Source organism: Megascapheus bottae, chromosome 9 (assembly GCF_031878675.1).
Source record: "Megascapheus bottae isolate mThoBot1 chromosome 9, mThoBot2.hap1, whole genome shotgun sequence".
Lineage (NCBI taxonomy): Eukaryota > Metazoa > Chordata > Mammalia > Rodentia > Geomyidae > Megascapheus > Megascapheus bottae.
Window position 1 is genome coordinate 10,702,075 of NC_143517.1, and position 18,913 is coordinate 10,720,987.

Below are 18,913 nucleotides of genomic sequence, written 5' to 3' on the forward strand. Positions count from 1 at the left end.
ATTACTTTTATTGAAAAGTGGGAAAGGAATGGATGATTCTCTAGTTCAGATTCGCCTAATATAGCCTTTTCCTTTCAACTGTCAATGAAATCACACCCTAACTTAAGGATATTTTTCCTTATCTTTGGAGAATGAATAACTTGTTTTTTCATATATTTTTATTGTAATTAATAGAAGGGTTACATGATATTTGCCAGATAGATGGTGCATTAATTCCCATATCAATTTTGCTTTTCTGAATGGTTGTCTCCAATACTTACAATACCACATCCAGAGTTTTCAATTAGGAAGACAAACTCTCTGTCCATAATCTTTCTGTAGAAACCTATATATTGGTAATGTATAAATATCAGAAGATAATGGCAATTTTTTCCTTTTCCTTTTGCATTTTAGAGTTACAGACTTAGTTGATGCATGTGTGTTTGGAGAAAATATGCAATTTCAGTTGAACATTTGTTGTTCAGTGGCATAATACTGACAGTACATATCACTCACATTCTTTTGGCTAGAGAAATAACCCTTCATTAACTCTAAAATGAAAAGTATCATGCAGGCAAGCTGCAAAGTGTTGATTTTCTTGGCTGTTTTAGTTGTCACTTTATAGCACATTTGTAACCAGTTTTATTGTTCAAACATCTTCATGAGATATTATTTCAAACAAATACATTGCAATATAGTTATTTAAGTTACCTCAACATTATATCTATTTAAAAATTTTGTACAGGGAATACTATTTTAGCAAAATTAGAGAAAATTGTGTCAAAACACGCAGCAACAATTTATTTTGTGAAACAAAAAGTGCATAACTGCTCTCTAATTACTAGCCTTTAAGGCATTTATAGCTAAATTAAAATCATCATTAGCTGCTAAATGTGTTTACTTTTATTAGTTCCTCTTTATGAGGTTTTAGGAAGAAGTAATTTTGTCGTATTGTTGTTAATGAGTTTAATGTTAAGTAGAAGAAAACTTCTATTATCTGACTGGCAAAAAACTAGAGAATTATAAGGATAAAGCTTGTGCAAAATGCCACTGTGTCCTTCCTAGAATATTTGGAGGTATTAAAAATATTTTATTTGGGGACTGGGAGTTTGGCCTAGTGCTAAAATGCTTGCCTATCATGCATGAAGACTGAGGTTCGATTTCTCAATACCACATACATAGCAAAAAGCAAGAAGTGGTGCTATGGCTCAAGTGGTAGAATTCTAGCCTTGAGAAACCCCAGGGACAGTGCTCAGTCCCTGAGTTCTGTCCCCATGACTGGCAAAAAAAGTATTTTATTTGAAAGAAATATTTAAAATTAGTATAATGCAAGGCTGGGAGAATACCCTAGTGGTAGAGTGTTTTCCTAGCACATACAAAGACGGGGGTTCAATTCCTCAGAAGCACATACACAGAAAAAGGTGGAAGTGGCATTGTGGCTCAAGTGGCAGAGCACTAGCCTTGAACAAAAAGTCTCCAAGGACAGTTTCAAAGCCCTGAGTTCAAGCCCTAGGACTGGAAAAAAATAATAAAATGCAATCAACAGAAATTACTAGCCTCTGTCTTTTGTAATTTTAGTGGATATAATTAAAAAATAGAAAAGCACAAACATGGAATTTATTTCTGTTCAAAATCATGGCTTACCTCTCCGTGGATTTTTACCAGTATCTTAGACAACTTTGACTCACCTGGGTTCTTCATCTGAAAAAAATATATTTCCCAAAGAATAATTGCAAGGATTAAGTAAAATAGAAAGTGTTAAAGCAGATAGCAATTTTGAATTTTTAATAATGATTTCTAACTTATATATTTAAAAAATTAATGTAGAACTTTTGCATCCACACAAACTAAATCAGATTCAGGTTGCTTTATTGTATGATAACCTACAATACATATTTATTATTTGTTTATCTGGGGAAAATATAAAACAAAAATAAAAATTATTGAATTTGAAATCACTGAGAAAAAATCAGAAGATACAAATCTTGAAAATTTAATGATGTAAAAAAGTATTTAATATTTCAGTTAAATACATCTACTTAGATATTAAAAGAGAATTAACTCATTAGAGACCATTTTTCATAAATACATGTTTTGGCAAACAACATATTAAAATATATTGAATATGAGGTATAATAGATATAGTTTAAAGGAGTCCAAAAGCTATAAAGCCTGTTGTTTTCATGCCCAAGACAGCAGAATTAAACTTTCTTCTACCTCTCAGAGAGAGAATACCATAAGTATTTATCTTGTTTATGTAGATAATTTAAGAAGACATCTTTCTGTGACTCCCCTTGTCTTCTAGAATCTCTTTTCATTTTCTTTTTTTTTTTTGCCAGTTCTGGGATTTGAACTAAGCACCTGGGTACGGTCCTTGAGCTTTCCTTTTTATTTATTTATTTTTTAAATTTACTGTCAGGATAAAGTATAGAGGGATTACAGTTACATTTGTCAAATACCAGGTGCGTCACTTCTTACAAATTGATACCACTTCTCATATTTTTGTTTCACTGTCCTTCCCCTCAACCCCTTCCAATTATCTTGTTTCTCCCCTTCCCTTTCCTAGTTCAAATAAACAAATAAATGTATATAAAAATGTACCAGGTAATAAAGTCAGATAAAGTAGCAATATGAGATTAACCAAAGGGCAAAAAAGTAAATGAGAAATAACATAGTACATTAAGAACAACAATCACACAATATAAAGCTCTTGTTTCTACATCCTAGAGTTCATTTCATTTAGTCTCATCCTATATGACTTTATATACCTAGGTTTTGCGCCATTGTTATCCTCTGCTAGGAGAGTCCTAGATTTGTACTAATTATTACAAATGAGGGAAACCACGGACCCTATGTTCCTTTGGGTCTGGCTTACTTCACTTAATTTTTTCCAAGTCTTTCCATTTCCTTACAAATGGGGCGATGTCACTTTTCCTGATGGCTGCATACAATTCCATTATGTGTAAGTATCATATCTTCTTGATCCATTCATCTACTGAGGGGCTTCTGGGTTGGTTCCATATCTTTGCTCTGGTAAATAGTGCTACAATGAACATGGTTGTGCTGGTGGATTTAGTATGTCCTTGTTTCTGCACATTTGAGTCAATGCCCAGGAGTGGGATTGTTGGGTCATAGGGGAGCCCTATGTTTAGTCTTTTGAGGAATCTCCATACTGCATTCCAAAGTGGCTGAACAGTATAGCAATGATACCTCTTGGCCTCAAGGATAACATTTTTTAACCAGTCCTGGGGCTTGAACTCAAGGCCTGGTCACTGTTCTTATACTTTCTCAAGGCTAGCACTCTTCCACTTGAGCCACAGCACCACTTCCAGGTTTTTCTGTTTATGTAATACCAAGGAACTGAACCCAGGGCTTCATGCATCCTAGGCAATCACTCTACCAGTAGACCATGCCCCTGGCCCCAACATAGTATTTGGTACCTGCTCTTTGTCAAGTTAATTTCACTTCCTTTTTGCTTTCTATGAGATTTAGTCTGTGTAGACGTATTTGAAAAAGAATTTCAAACATCTATCAACAGATGTATGAGATATATGTCATATTCATGTCATTATTTCACTTGAATTTTGGTACGACATATACTATGAGTGTTTGGGAACTTCCTAGTTTAAATAGGAGATATTTTTCAATGTTCTATACTAACAAGAAGTTAGCTTTTAAAATACATTATCAAAATATTATTTCATAAGGCAATGGGCATACTACAAACAAGGACTCTTCATTAGCCAAAATTTGGTGATTAAGTTTAAGTTGCTCCATGGGACCAGGTATCAAAGAGGTAGTTAAAGGGAAAAGCAATGACAGATGATTGATAAGTAGGTTGGTAGATAGGTACCTAACTATAGATAGATAGATAGATAGATAGATAGATAGATAGATAGATAGATAGATAGATAGATGGAAACAAGGAGTAGCCAAAGCTATTTCATTCCATTTACATTTGTACCATCAAAGTTGCTCATTTTGCTTCACAAATGCAGCATTTGTAGTTCCATGAAACATACTTGTATTTGCAAAGGTTAACTTTCACAATACTGATGCTGATAGTAGAATATTGATGCCAAATGAAACATTGTAAATCATATAAAATATTTACAGCATAAAAATTAAATCTCAACCATGCTATCACAGTGGGAAACATGCATTCTTGAGCCCAGTCATGAGAGGAATAAAACTGATCTCATTTTTTTTCTCCAGTAGTCAGTTAGCCTCTCTGAAAACTGGACCATGCCTAACAGCAAACATAATCATATTCATTTCCTACAGTTTGAATCAAAGAAAATATTAAGAAAGATACACACTACTTTTTTGCTACAGCTATTGGTGAGTTACATTCTAGGAAAATGGCCAGAAAGAGTTTATAGCAAAAAATATTTCTCAGTATGCTACCAAGGATGATGAGTTACTCTTTATTTTTTTATTTAAAGTATAGATCAGAATATGAAAGATTTCATCGAACCAGCATTTGTTTGCAAATGGCCAGTGGAAAATTAATAGCAACCGAGAGACATTTTATAGCTCTATTGGAATTCACTCTGAAGTGATGCCACTGCCTTTCGTATGAGGAATGCCCAGAAATAGCTCTCCATCATAAGCTCAGTATAGACTTTACATTAAGGTGACTTTAAAAGTTTCTCTTTTCAATTTCTCTCTTACTAAGAAAAACACAACCATTTAAACTAGTATAAGAACACAAAGTCTAGTGTGTGTGTGTGTGTATGTGTGTTTGTGTGTGCGTGAAATATTACAGGAAGAGATGTTTGAGTTGACTTAGTAGCAGACAGTTTGCTTCTGTGTACATAAGAGACATGGTTGAGAAATCTCAAGTTATTAAATATTGGATTCCCCCAAAAAATCTTTAATGAAAAAAAAGTTCTAGGAGTAGAACCAAGGAACAGCAATCCTATCATAATAGACTAAACTTTCCTCCGAGACTGTTAGAAATAGCAGGTTTTTGAAGGATCAAGTGTACATTATTACAGTGATACCTAAATGAGTGATACTTAATTGAGATTTCCACTTTGTGATTAGCAAAGTTAGAGTTTGCTAAGATTTAACCTATTGTTAGAATTCTGATGTAAGCCCAGTGATTCTCAGAGATTCATTAGTGTGTTTGTTTGTCAGTTTCATGGCAGAGGATAAAACTTAAATAAGATAACAAAAAGGAACAAAATCTAAGTGAAACAGTGCACAAGAGATTGGTAAGGGAAAGATAGCAACACTAAGTGAGGGCTATGATTTAGCAGGAATCTGAACTAGGGCCTTATAGGAAGCAGCATACTCTGCTTTGTGACAAGAGGATTATGACCAGGCAACCTTAGTTACCCATCATGGTCAAGGTCATGTTTGTCCCTAAAATAGTCTGAAAAGTTGTAAACCAGCTTCACTGATAAATAGTTATTTCCCAGTTCATATCCATACCCATTTCACACTTAAAAATTATTTTGCCCCCAAATTTATTTTATTAATCATTTCTATTATCATTCATTTGTATGATTTTCTAGGATTAAACTGAAATTTCGGAATGGAAATGTACCTCAGTGTTAAAGCACTCGTATACCATAAGAAGCTCTGATTTTGAGCCCCAGGACAACCTGGAAACTAGTAAAGAAAGAAGGGAGAGAGGGAGGGAGGAGGGAAGGAAGGAAGGAAGGAAGGAAGGAAGGAAAGAAGGAAGGAAGGAAGGAAGGAAGGAAGGAAGGAAGGAAGGAAGGAAGGAAGGGAGGGAGGGAGGGAAGGTGGTAGGGAAGATAGGGAGGGAGGAAAGTAGAAGGGAGAAGAGGAATAGTATGTGTATTCATAAAATATAATATAGTTTATAATATTAATATTATATAATTTATATATTATGTAAATATAATATATAAACTATATTATAATGTAGTTAATAATATTAAAACATATATTTTCTTGAAAATATTAATCTTGTTAATACTGTGAATCAACTTGACCCTCATTGTTTCATTACTCAAATTTTAAAGTTTCAATAGAAAAATAGTTCATCTTTGACTTATCAATTAAGTGTTTCTTTTAATCCAGAACTCTCTTTGTCAGTAAATTAATCGTAATATTATTTTTCATGACAGCAATTATGATTATGTGCCTCTAAAAAGATCTTAATACTTTGAATTAATCAAATAAAAGTCTTAAATTTTAATTATTAGAAGTTTAATTGATATCATATATAACATTTTGTCCTTTAGACCAGTGCAAATTGTAAAAACTCTCATAGCTAGTATGTTATAGAGAATACTACACTGACAAGATAAAATAAGAGAAAATAAGTTGCCTTAGAAATAATAAGAATCACTATCCTAACTATTAAATAAGAATGTAAAAACAGGGCTTTTCTTTTTGTCTTGCATAGCCATTCACATGAGGAAAAAAATGAATATTGCTGGGTACAGTCATGCACAACAATAATTTCAGTATTTGGAAAGCCAAAGCAAATGAAGCATGAATTCAAGGCCAGCCTGGGCAAGAAGCACAACCCTATCATAGGAAACCAAAACAAATCAAGCTATACCTAAATAAAAAAAATAACAAGAGAATGAATGAAAGTGAGATGTCAAATTCTTGTGGTAGAATTTGCACAGAAACTAAAAATTGAAGATTGTGAAAACTAATCATAATTCTATCATCTTTTTATGCTAGTTAAATATATCTGAATATTTTGATATTCTTAGTTTTGCCTGAGTTTTTCAATCCAGAAGGAAGTTTTGTCCTCAGTGATAAGACAGGAGAAAAATCTTATAGCCGTATGCTATAGAATAGAATTAGCTAAGCACACGTAGTCTCTCCCCCTCCCTCCTCTCTCTCTCTCTCTCTCTCTCTCTCTCTCTCTCTCTCTCTCTCTCTCTCTCTCTCTCTCTCTCTCTCTCTCTCTCTCTCTTTCTGTCTCTCTCTCTCTTTCTGTCTCTCTCTCTCTCTCTCTCTCTCTCTCTCTCTCTCTCTCTCTCTCTCTCTCTCTCTCTCTCTCTCTCTCTCTCTGCCTCTCTCTCTCATACACATACACACATAATTTTAGATCACGGAGAAGTACATAAAAATACATTCTATAATTAAATTGTATTCATTGAATTAATAAGGAGACTTAGTCATGGTCAAATGACTATGTTTTGTGTAATTGGTGTAAGAATCTCAGATTCTTTGGGAAATGTTTATAATTAGAATTGCTTCAGCCTTCATGTACTTTTCCTTAGTTCTATTTTCACTAGTACAAATTATAATGGAAAAATGCTGTAAATGTAAGTAACCATTTGCACATATTGAGCTATTCATTTGTTTATAAGACTTTATATTTATGAAAACTTTTATAAAATGTATATAATGGAAATTGTCACATTTGGTTTTCCATGCATTACCTTATTTTCTTTTCTTAAGCATTCTACAAAATTGGCATTGTTGCTGCCAACCTTGTCCTATTTATTTACTTACTGCACTTATAAACACTAGTTATGCACAACCCCAAATAAAATACTAGCAGATTGACACTCTGTAATGCAATGGAATCATAAGTGATCATCTGTGTGACCTACTCACATAATATCAACCTATTTTAAAGATGAGCTATCTATACTTCAGAGAAGTTTGTCAAGTGCCACATATATCTGTTAGTTTTAGAGTGTAGATTTATACCATACAACTCCCAATTATTAAGTATTTCTATTACTTGATTTTGTGATTGTTTTTGAAAACAGAGAATAGCAGAAAAATAATATAGCTGGCATCTATGTTGTGACTGAATCTGATTTCATAGATGATGATAGCTTGATACAGATTCTAGGGTATTATTTTTCTTTCTGTGCTGTGTTCCTTATAGGAACAGGGTAGAAGGAATAGTGCTAGGGAAATACAGCAACAAGAAATATGCAGCAGAACATTACTCATCCTTGCTGCTCTCAAAGCTCCAGTCCCATGCTAGTTTATGAGACCCTTCTCCCTAGATTCCATCAGCAAAGCCCCTCCTCTGCTCGTCTGCCTTGGATCAATTCTACTTCTTATATAACTTGGATGTTCTCTAAACACTGAATTTTTCTGCCAGCCTTCTTTTCAAGGTGACTTTGGGCCTCATTTATCTCCCTTATTGGAAAATTTAGTATTCAAAGCTCCATGTTACCAGGTCCTTATTAAATCCCCTTGTTTTCCTCACACATGCTTTTCCTCGTTGAGTCCTTGTTCTCCTTCACCTTCTATTGTCCCATAGTTTCATCTAGTCTTGTGGTTGGGATTGTATTTGTGATTAATAATCTGCTCCTAGCTTTCCCATCAACTCTGTTTAAAATGTGCCTTGCCCTGTAAGAATTGTCCACTTTCTCTTTTCTTCAGTAGGCACATATTTAGTTCATAAAATTATTTAACATTCTGAGAGTCATCCTCTGACAATTTAAGGGTGGCCTGATACTATTCCCATGACTCCTTGCTATTAAAAGTATCACTGAAATACAACAAAGGTGTGCTGAAGGAAAAAGATTTACAATAGCTACAGAATAGGTTAGAGGGCCAATCCTGGGCTCAGGTTATTAATACAACTCTTGAAGACAAAAAGCAGATGTGTGTGGTGACATATGAAACAAAACAGAAACAGCAACAGGGCTACATAAACAGAGAATGTATTCTGAAAGCTGTATCTATGGAAATTTCATTGGAGCTCCAGAAAAAGCCTTCACAGGAGTCAGCAAGTCTTCAACAGAGTACAAACTACACAGCATGGCGAACCAGCATTGCAAGCATTTGACATCCATCCATATCCCCGCCCCTTCAGATGCAATATGAACAGGAGCCTGAGGAGGGCAATGTGAAAAGAAAATTGGGATGCCTTATCTTAGGAATATGAGTCAATTTCCCTAGAAATTGCCATAGTTCAAGTGAATTTAACTTGGTAGCATTAAGGATTATTCTGATTTGAAATAACCTTATGTATCCTGGAGTGAAATGTCATGTTTCGTCATAGCCTAGAATAATGTAAGTCAAATGATACACTCACCTACATGTTCAAGAGTTAAATTTGTGTATTCCTAAAATTAAAAAAATAAATTTTATAAACAAAGGAAAATTTCAGAATGAGAAAAAGGCTGTAGAAATGATCGTGATGGGTTAAAAATATTTTCATAGTTGTGAACAGAGATGGAAACAAAGCTCTCTCCCAGATTTTTATCCACAAAAATGCAGATTGAAACTCTAAAAGGAGTGCTGAGAGGCCATGTTGAGGGAAAATGGAACTGAAAAATGTGTAAAAGAAATGAAATGAAATCCTGGAGATTAAAAGCCTGCTAGACTACAAAATAGACTTAAAAACAAATCCATTCTTAGAAGTATTATTGTGAATGTTTAGATGCCCAAATATATTGAGAAGATTTTTTAAAGTTTCCTTTTTGGGAAAAGCAGTAAAACTAAAGTTTTCATATAGAAGAATACTCAAATGACAACTAGGTCTTCAACTGTGAAGTTCAGTACGAGAAGACAGTGGGACAGCTCCCACAAAACAAAAAGACCCTGCCTGTGGCCCCTCATTGACCTTAGTTATATAGTTGTAGAGCTCACATGTAGTTCCTATTAGCTGTAGTATTACTATCAATAAGAAATTACCCCAACAGACATAAGCCTTTGTCCTATTATGCCATAGTATTTGCTAAGTTTGGGAAAACTCTTTTCTACACTAGTAAACCTAATGTGATTATCTGCATCTGTGTACAGCTGTAATTCTGTGTTTTTTTTCACATATATGTTTAAGATAACTAATGTTAGTGTATATGAGAGTATATGTGTGTGTGCGTGTATGTGTGTGTGTGTTTGTGAATAATGACCACAAAATTAGATACTTGAAAGTGCTATAGTGGAAGTAAAATGACACCAAAAAGTCAAATATTAACATACTGAGAATCATATAAAAGATTTTTGATAACTCATTCTTTAAATTAACCTGCTGTGATACATGGTAGGCAGTTAATTTCTGGGCTGATGAGTAAGATCTGAGAAAAAATCCAGAGAACTGGGCATTTCTGAATGCAGGAATTCATAGATTCATGTAGGCTTACGTTATGCCCTTCTTGAATGTCAAAGATGCATGCAATTTCTTATGAAGTAGACTGAAATAATACTAGACGATGCAGTTATATGTTCTAGCAAGTGAAAGTGATAAAGATTAAAGAAAAGCATTGCACAAAATCTCCGTGTGGAAAGAAACCATCCAAAGATATCAAATCTCAATATATCAATTCCTACAACTCCATAAAAATTTAAAAAATGAAATGATGAAATGATTTTCACAGGGAAACAAGCATATTCTGCTCAGCAATAAATAAGGACATAAACAAAAATGGCCAATGGATTTATAGGTGATATTAGACTTGTTCAGGTCAGCATAAATAAATACAAATATGGACAAGTGATTAAAATAGACATAAGGAAAATACTCACCATCGACCATCTAGTAATCAAGGAAGGGCAGATCAAAGCCACAGTAGCCTCTCACATCTATTAGAAGAGCAGTGATCAAAAACTCAAGCAACAAACATTGGCTAGTTGCTGGAGGAAAAAATCATGACCTTCATAGACTGATTCTATTGGCAGAAATTAAACAATATGCAGTTTATTTTGAAGACTCAAATGATTAAGCCTAGAGCCACCATGGAACATAGAAATTCTACATCTGGGTGTCTAGAAAATGAAAACATATGTTTTTACACAAGTCCCGAACTTGAGGAGCTGGATCTGTATTCTATGGGATGTGCTTGCCTATACTGTACAAGGCTTGGATTTGGTTCCAAGCATAACGATTAGAAAAGTAATTTGTATGTAAATGTTTATAGGAACATTATTTATAACAGCCAAAAGGTAGACACAATCTACATGTTTACCAGATGGATAGATACACAAAATATAAGTGATTCACACAATGGAATCTTGTGTACTCATAGAAAGTAGGAATTGAGTACTGATACATATTATAGCTTGGATGAATTCTGAAGATATGATGCCATGTAAAGGAAATAAATCATAAATTTTCACATATTTTGTAATCTTATCCACATCAAAATTAAAAACTAGGGAAATCAGAGAAACAGAAAGGTAAGTGTTGCATTGAATATAGGACTTTATGAGCTATATAATATTCAGTTTCTTTTTAAGAGGATTTAAACATCCTAAAGCTGACACTGTAATTGTTATCTATGAATGTGCAATGGGACAATTATGTAGGTTATAAATTGTATTGCAAGATTCTGGGGAAATGATTTAGGTTGATGTAGGTATAGATGGATCATACCTATAATACCAGCTAACCAGGAGGTTGAGATCTGGGAGTTGAGGTTTGAAGTCAGCCCAGGCAGAAATCTTTATGGCATTCAATTGACCAGCAAATACAAAGGGCTATATTTCCTCCTTAACTAATCATGGAGGTGCTGTTATTCTGAAGTGTCCTACTGTCAGTCTCTACCTCTCTTCAACCTATCTTCATCAAATTGGCAATGCAGTGAACACTGCATTGGAACTATTCCAGAATATAAAGAATTCAAAAATTCTTGGGTAAGATAGAAAAAAAATTATAGAAAAAAAAGAGAAGAAAAAGTTCTGAAATGAGAAATCACAGCAACAGGGCAGTTAGAAACCAGAAAACAACTGAAAAGAATAAAAAATCTACATGTCTATGTAGACATATCTGATTTCAAAGATACATTTCTCGTAGGATATATGTAGATAGAAATTTAAAAACTTAAGGGAAAAACATGGGGACATAGCATTATATCTTTATTATGTGATGGTAGATAATGATAAGCTAACTGTTAACAATATCTTTAAGAATAAAAATGTATCATTTATTTTGGTTTTAAAATTGTTATATATTTAATAGACATAGTCCTATTTAACCCCAAACAAGTATAAGTGATAGACGTTATTGTTAGTCATAAGCTACAGATGAGTAGATAAATGAAGATGTTAACAAATTGGTTTACTGTGTCAAAACTAGCAACTAGTAAAGCAGGGAATAGAAAGATCTTTGCATGTCAAATGCCCCAGCCAATATATGATAATTTCCAAGACATGGTCCACAAAGCATATACAGCAGAATATTTCAGACACCTACACAAATCTACATTTAGAAAATAACACTTATGCTTACATGTTTATACATAATGCTACATTTGTACATTATACAGAGTAATACATTATACTATACTCTAGCTGAGGAGAAAAATCAGCATTCATTCCCTTCCATGGGTAAAGTCATTATGACAATACAATATAATACCTCCATGTAATGTGTTTGGAAGTGACAGGCCTGAAGTGCTTTTCCTGAACAATATTCTTGATGACTTATTTCGGACTATGGAAGGATGAATCAAATTTTTAAAAAATTAAAGAAGTAATGGTAGCTTATTTTGAATGTAGGCACATTACTTAACTTATCTTTGCTTTTCTTATTCATTGAATGGTAAAATAAGACTCATTTGACTGAGAGTTTTCAAGACATTAAAATAAGATCACTTGGAACAATCTCATTATAAATGACAATCTAAAATATATGCTTTATTTTAAAATTTCAGCTTTTAAAATCTAAGTGGCGCTATTGCAAAAACAATCCAAATTTCTGGAAGGTAAAAGAAGAGCCATTTATTAAAAACAGTACTCTGGTCAGAGTACTTAACTCAGTGAAAGAATTAACATCTTAGTGTTTAGAGAAGAATGCTGTTAAATCAGCCAATTGTCATCTGATTTCTCTCAGCTATAGTGTTTTGAATAGAAAGGATTGCATGGTAACTTAACTATGGGGTCTCATTCAGTCCCCCAAGAGGCAACTGCACAGGGGAATCCCTTAAAAGACTTATAGGTTCAATGGTTTCCCTCATTTGTCATAATCAGTAGAAACCTTGGGCTCTCATAGCAGAGATTTGCAATAGAACAAAACCTAAATACATAAGGCCATATAGTATGACGCCAAATGAAAGGACCTCTAGGATATAGAAACAAAAGCCATATAATGAGTGATTGTTGTCCTTAATGTATTATGTTATCCTTTATCTCTTTTGCTGTCCCTTGGCTATCTCATATTGTCACAGTATCTCACTTTGTTATCTGATATATTGGATATATTTGTATTTGGTTATTTGAAATTGGATAGGGAGGGGGGGAAAACAAGATGAGGGGTAGGGGTGGAGGGTAGGCAAATGGGGACCAAGACATGAGAAAGGGTATCAATGTATGTGAAGTAATGAACCTTCTATCTGGCAAATATAATGTAACCCTTCTATTAATTACAATAAAAATATATGGGAAAAAAGACTTCCACCCAGCCTGGTAAGGATTGATTGTTTCTGAGGCCTACGGCAGTTTTCTATAGGAGCAAAAACTGAAGCAGAAGTTGACAGTAGACCAAACGAGTATGTCTTGAAAGAGCAGCCAACAGAGATGAAGAGTAGATTACAGATTCCAGAGTGCATGTCAGTTAGATTCTGTGTGGGGATTTCCTTAGAAAAGGTCAAAGACTCGTTGTTATGCAGGTAGGGGTTAATGAGCTAGCAAATTAGGGTATTAATATTAATGCAGCATCTTTAGTACCCACAGGCTAATGAAGTCCAGGGTTATTTGGGTTATATTAACATCAAACAAAGTAGAATTTTAGGCCAAAAGCACTTAAAGAGTAATTTTGCTGGTTAAAGAACACACTATCTATACACATGATTCTAGGTAAATACCAAAGCATCAAAATGAGTAGCTAAACACTTCCATAAACAGTAGGAGCAAATGATTAAAATGTAGTGACAGTACTTCAAGAAAGACAATTGAAATCATTGTAGAGACTTTAATTATTGAGATTGTGTATAAGGAGAATATATGCAATTCTGTTGATATGCATGTAAATTATAGGTATATGTATATGTGTTTACAAGTGTATGTATATATTAATGTTTTAAATTGTCCTTTCAATTACATACATTTTGTGCCTTATTGGCTTGGGAGAATTACTGTAATTTGTGCCTTGCTTCTGAAGCACCACTTCCTTTTGGGGAGGCAGATTTTCATAAAACGAATGACAGGGAAGCACTCAGAAGATTATTCAGTGATCTAAACAAACATAGCAGCCACAAAGGACTGATTGACAAAACTGAATTTTGCAATGTGCATTCAGAATTTTCTTTGTTTTTGTAACTTCATTTATTGTTTATGATGACTTGGTCAAAACCATGTGTAATAAATCTTTGCTAAAATGGCGGCTTAAAGAAAACATTTTTCCTCCCTCCCTCACTCCCTCCCTTCTTTCCTTCTTTCCTTCATTATTTTCTTCCCTTTCTTTCATTCACATATCTCGGGTTTAAACTAAGGGCTTTACATCTAGCTAGGTGAACACCAAAGCTAGTGCTCTATCACTTGAACTATGTCTCCCGCCTTTGAGTAGATTTCTACATAATCCATCAGTAAAAGAAAACCATCATAATTGTAACTCAAAATACAGTGTTAACAAGTCAAAATGAGCATGTGCACTAAACATGGTAGCACACAATTTGCACCGAAATTGTCGAAACAAAACAATGGGGATTCAGACAATTCTGGGATTTCTAGCGCAATACTTCTCAAAAAAAATTAAATAAATACAAGTACGAGGGAAATGGAAAATAAATACCAATCTATAAGACAAAACTAAATTGAACAGCAGTGAGTGAAATCCAAAGACAGAGGTGTTAAAAGAAACAGGAGAAGTTTTCCTCTGGGCTGACCCCCGTCCCCCAGCACTCTAGAGGAAGCATTGAAAGTAATTTACTATTCTCAGGCCACTGAAAGCGAGGTAAGGAAGTGTTACGTTTTCTGGTGTTCTGCTCTGGTAACATTTCAGGGCCCCATAAATGTTCTCAGTACTTAGAAGTTAGAGAAAAGAATGAGACCTCTCATCGTCCCTGGACATGACAGGATGTAGAATGACCTCAGAGAGTGAAAACTTGCAATTTGTCATAAAATAGATGAGATATACAAATTTATTGTAAAGAAACTAACTTTGCCAGACCAAGATTGGGATGTATAACGTAGTGCAGTTCTTGGACTATGAATGCTATAAAATGGCTTTTAGTGGAAAAAACTAGCCTTCTCTGCCTGCATGTTGGACACTCGGTGTGCATTTCAGTGTATTAAAGTCTGTGAGGAGTCTGGTAGGACTAATATATTTGATATAGTGCTTTGTACATTTAGTTATAATAGTTCTGCTTTCTGGATATGAAAGCCTGACAAAGGCTGACAAAGTGGAGACTATAGACACTGGGTAAATGTCATTACTATAAAGGATGTTGGCTCTTTCCTTGATGTCCCAGTATTGTCAAATAACATGGGTTGTGGAATTGGCTAAGACAGGAATCTCTGGTATTGATTTTGCCATTAACTAACTTGGTGACTGCACAGGGTCTTTGCTCTTGGTAAATCTTCCTTTCCTAATCTGTATAGTAGGATTATAATTGCATTCCATTTGTGGCTTTGTAAAACCACATCTGAATTCTAAAGTTATGCATGTTTGTGCATTTAATATAAACTTAGGGGAGGAAAGAACAGGAGGGGGATGGTCTTACAACTTGAACTCAGAGCCTGAAGCTGTCTCTGAGCTCTTGTGTTCAACATCAGCACTCTACCATTTGAACCACTTCCAACTTTTATTTTTTTGGGGGTGGGGTGGGGGAGTGGTTAATTGGAGATAAAAGTGTCATGGATTTTCCTGCCCTAGATGGCTTTGGGCAATAATCCTTATATCTCAGCCTCCTGAGTATCTAGAATTATAGGTGAGAGCCACCAGCCCCAGCCAAGAGTGAGCTATTTTACTGAAGATAAGTTTGGCATATATGTAAGCTATTTTTAGAATCTACTTATTGACTGATAAGACTTGAGCATGGTGCACGTGGGAATGAGATGAAAAGAGTGTTGTCTACACTAGGAGTTTATGCCGTCTTTTCTTTCATAGCAATACCACTGACTCCACACAGGGAGTATTATTTTACAAATAATACAATCTGTACTGGGACCTTAAGTTCCTTTAGTGCTTGAGATTTAAGTTTTGATCTGGATATGAGTGCCACATTTAATTCCTAAATTCAACTTTCCCCTGTCTGTTCTTCTGCTGCCATTTCTGTGGAATTTTTTTCTGGGAAAACTTTTAGGAACATAAAACTACATAAGCCTGACCACTAGATTTTATTTCATTGAATAAAATATAGTCCAAGATGGTAGAAAAAGTAAATTAACAAAAACACAAGGAGAACACTGAAGCAAGATCATATAACTTTTAATGTAGCTTTTCATCTCTTCTTCTATTACTGTAATGGAAATTCCTTCAGAGATGTTAGTTTAGTTTATTTAGATTACATCATTTAAGAGTTTGAAGATAGTTCCAGTTTCACTTACATTTAGAGCAGTGTTTATAAAACTTCTTTGAGACTTAAAGAAACAGTTGATGCATTTTTTCAGGACAGCCAATTTGGAATTAAAGACAGATCCTGTTCCTCACACCATTTACATAGTTGATTCTTCCCATGGGCACACTTAAATAGTAAGAACAACCAGGTTGCTGTTGGGGGGAAAAAAATCTTGAAACCTCTCATAATCAAATGCATCATTTTTCTTTAGATCACAGAACATACATAATAGTTGATTTAACACCTTAAATCTTTCCTGGAACAATAAGAAAATAGCCATATCTTGATAGGAAGTACATTTATTTTTACAAATTAATCTTTTTGGAGAAGAACAAGAACTTTTTAAGTCCTGAGGATGCCATGGAGCAAATTATTGTAGCTATTTCCTTAGTGATACCCCAGGGCCTAGAAAGATTTAATGAGACTTCAAAGTGCCAAAGCTACTTTTAGGGAGCAACTTATAACTGGGGGAATTTAGCTAAACACACTGGAAAGTTTCTTTGTAGATCAAGGCCAGATGGAGAGTAGATTCTAGACAACCAAAAGATTGCTCCTTGAAATGTACTTTATTTTATCCCATAAGGTAGCATTTCTGGCAATATTATATTTCAAATACAATATAATTAACATATGGAATATATGGAAAATGTCCTTGAATGCTATTGTTTAATCTCGTGTCCTAAGCTCAAAAGTTCAGTAAGTATAGCATCACCTGTCAGGATCTGAGAGACATTTTTAGCTGAATTATGTCATTTTCTAAGTGTGGTTAAGTCAGAGCAAAGTTTGGAAGTCATGTTTACCTGCCAATGGTTTGGTTTAGATAAAAATATTGTGTATATCAAATCCATTACTCTTTTTATGTTTCCCTGTATTGGTGTTTGATTTCATAGCTTCATGCTTACCCTTAGCTTTTTTTTATTCAAGACTTATGTTCTACCACTTGAACCATTACTCCACTTCTGTCTTTTTGCTGATTAATTAGAGATAAATGTCTCTTGGATTTTCCCAGCTGGGAACTGTGATCCTCAGAACTCAGCTGCTTGCATAGGCAGTAGCCACTGTTACATGGGTCACCTTCAAGATCTTTCTACCTTTGTTTTCTTCTATCAGCACAGCACATTCCTGTAGCTGTTAATCCAAGCATGTATATCTCAATCTTGGCAATTGCACTGCTTGGCAGTGTTATATAAAATCTCATCACTAGGAAGGTTGCTATGGCTATATAGTCACAAATCTCATGATTTCCAGCCACACCCCAAAGCCTTAACACCACATTTACAAATCTCATGTCTCCTTACAAAATAATAACAGTTATGATGCAAAGCATCTGTGACTTAAAATGATTTCCCTTGTTATCTTCTAAAGCCCATCTCATTCTTTTCTTTTCTGGATGAACTTTTTGGTTTTCACTGATGAAAGACAAGCATCTTCACTCAATAGTCTGCCTTCTACAATCCAGCCACTTACCTGCTCTTCCAGTGATATCAAAGAAATACTTTTCTTTTTATGATTTTATTTCTCTACCATTGGCTTGAATTTTAACTATTCTGTCTCTCCTTGAAATACCTTTCAATTAAGAATGCTGTCAACATCCCCTACAAGACTCTCAGTTTGGATTGTCCACAAAGACATGATTTTGTCCAGGAATTTTGCCCTACTCTCACCTCCACATAATTGAATTGACATCCACCCCTACACTTATTTAGTTGAGGATCTCCTTCTCTGTTGAAGTGCTTGACTAGTAGAGCTTGACTTCATTGTAGCATGTATCAACCTGCATTGTGATTGTTGTCTTACCTTCTCAACTATGTAGATAATGAGCATTGAATCTCATATCTGGTGTATGAAGAGTATGGCATTTTTACTGAATGGTTGAATCAAAGAACTCTGAACTATAAAGTGCCCCTACATCTAACCATGTTCCAGGCACTGATAGTGGCATTTCCCTATTTTGACCTGTGCTGCATCCTATGGCTGTATTCCTGTGTATTGCAGGCTGTATTTTCTTCTGCAGGGAGCCATTGTAAAAGCTTTTGCTTCATCTACATATGTTCATTTCAAGCTCGTTTTCCATTAAATGAGGGAGAAAAGTCTAATGTATTTGTAATTTTAATTAGCATGTCAAATATTTGGAGGCTTTATAGTTACTAAGTAAAACTGGTTCTCTAATAAGAATTCAAAACAATTTCTTCAGCATTGCCAACACAAATACTTCTCAGATGTTAATATGCAACAAGATTTCCAAGGATGTTGATCAAATACAGATTCTGATTAAATTCTGCATCTTACAAGTCTGGATGGAACAGAAGATTTTGATTTTCTTTTATTGTCCTGCATGGTGTAAATCTACCAAGCTGGGAATATACCCAGCAGAAACCTCTGAGACATGTAATTTAAATTATTTCACAGGTAAAATCAGAGAAAATATTAGCAATGTCTATGTTTGCTGCAGGACTAGTTAATTCTCAAGTTAATGGCTATCTCCTTTTCTGATACATTAATATTTATTCTGAGTCCAAAGAGATTGG

The 18,913-nt window shown here is 34.5% G+C and overlaps 1 long non-coding RNA gene across 1 annotated transcript in view; it reads right to left on the reverse strand.

Moving 5' to 3' along the window:
- LOC150058771 (uncharacterized) overlaps window positions 1-18,913 on the reverse strand; it is a 72,336-nt gene that overhangs the window by 9,023 nt on the left and 44,400 nt on the right. The window lies entirely within an intron of this gene.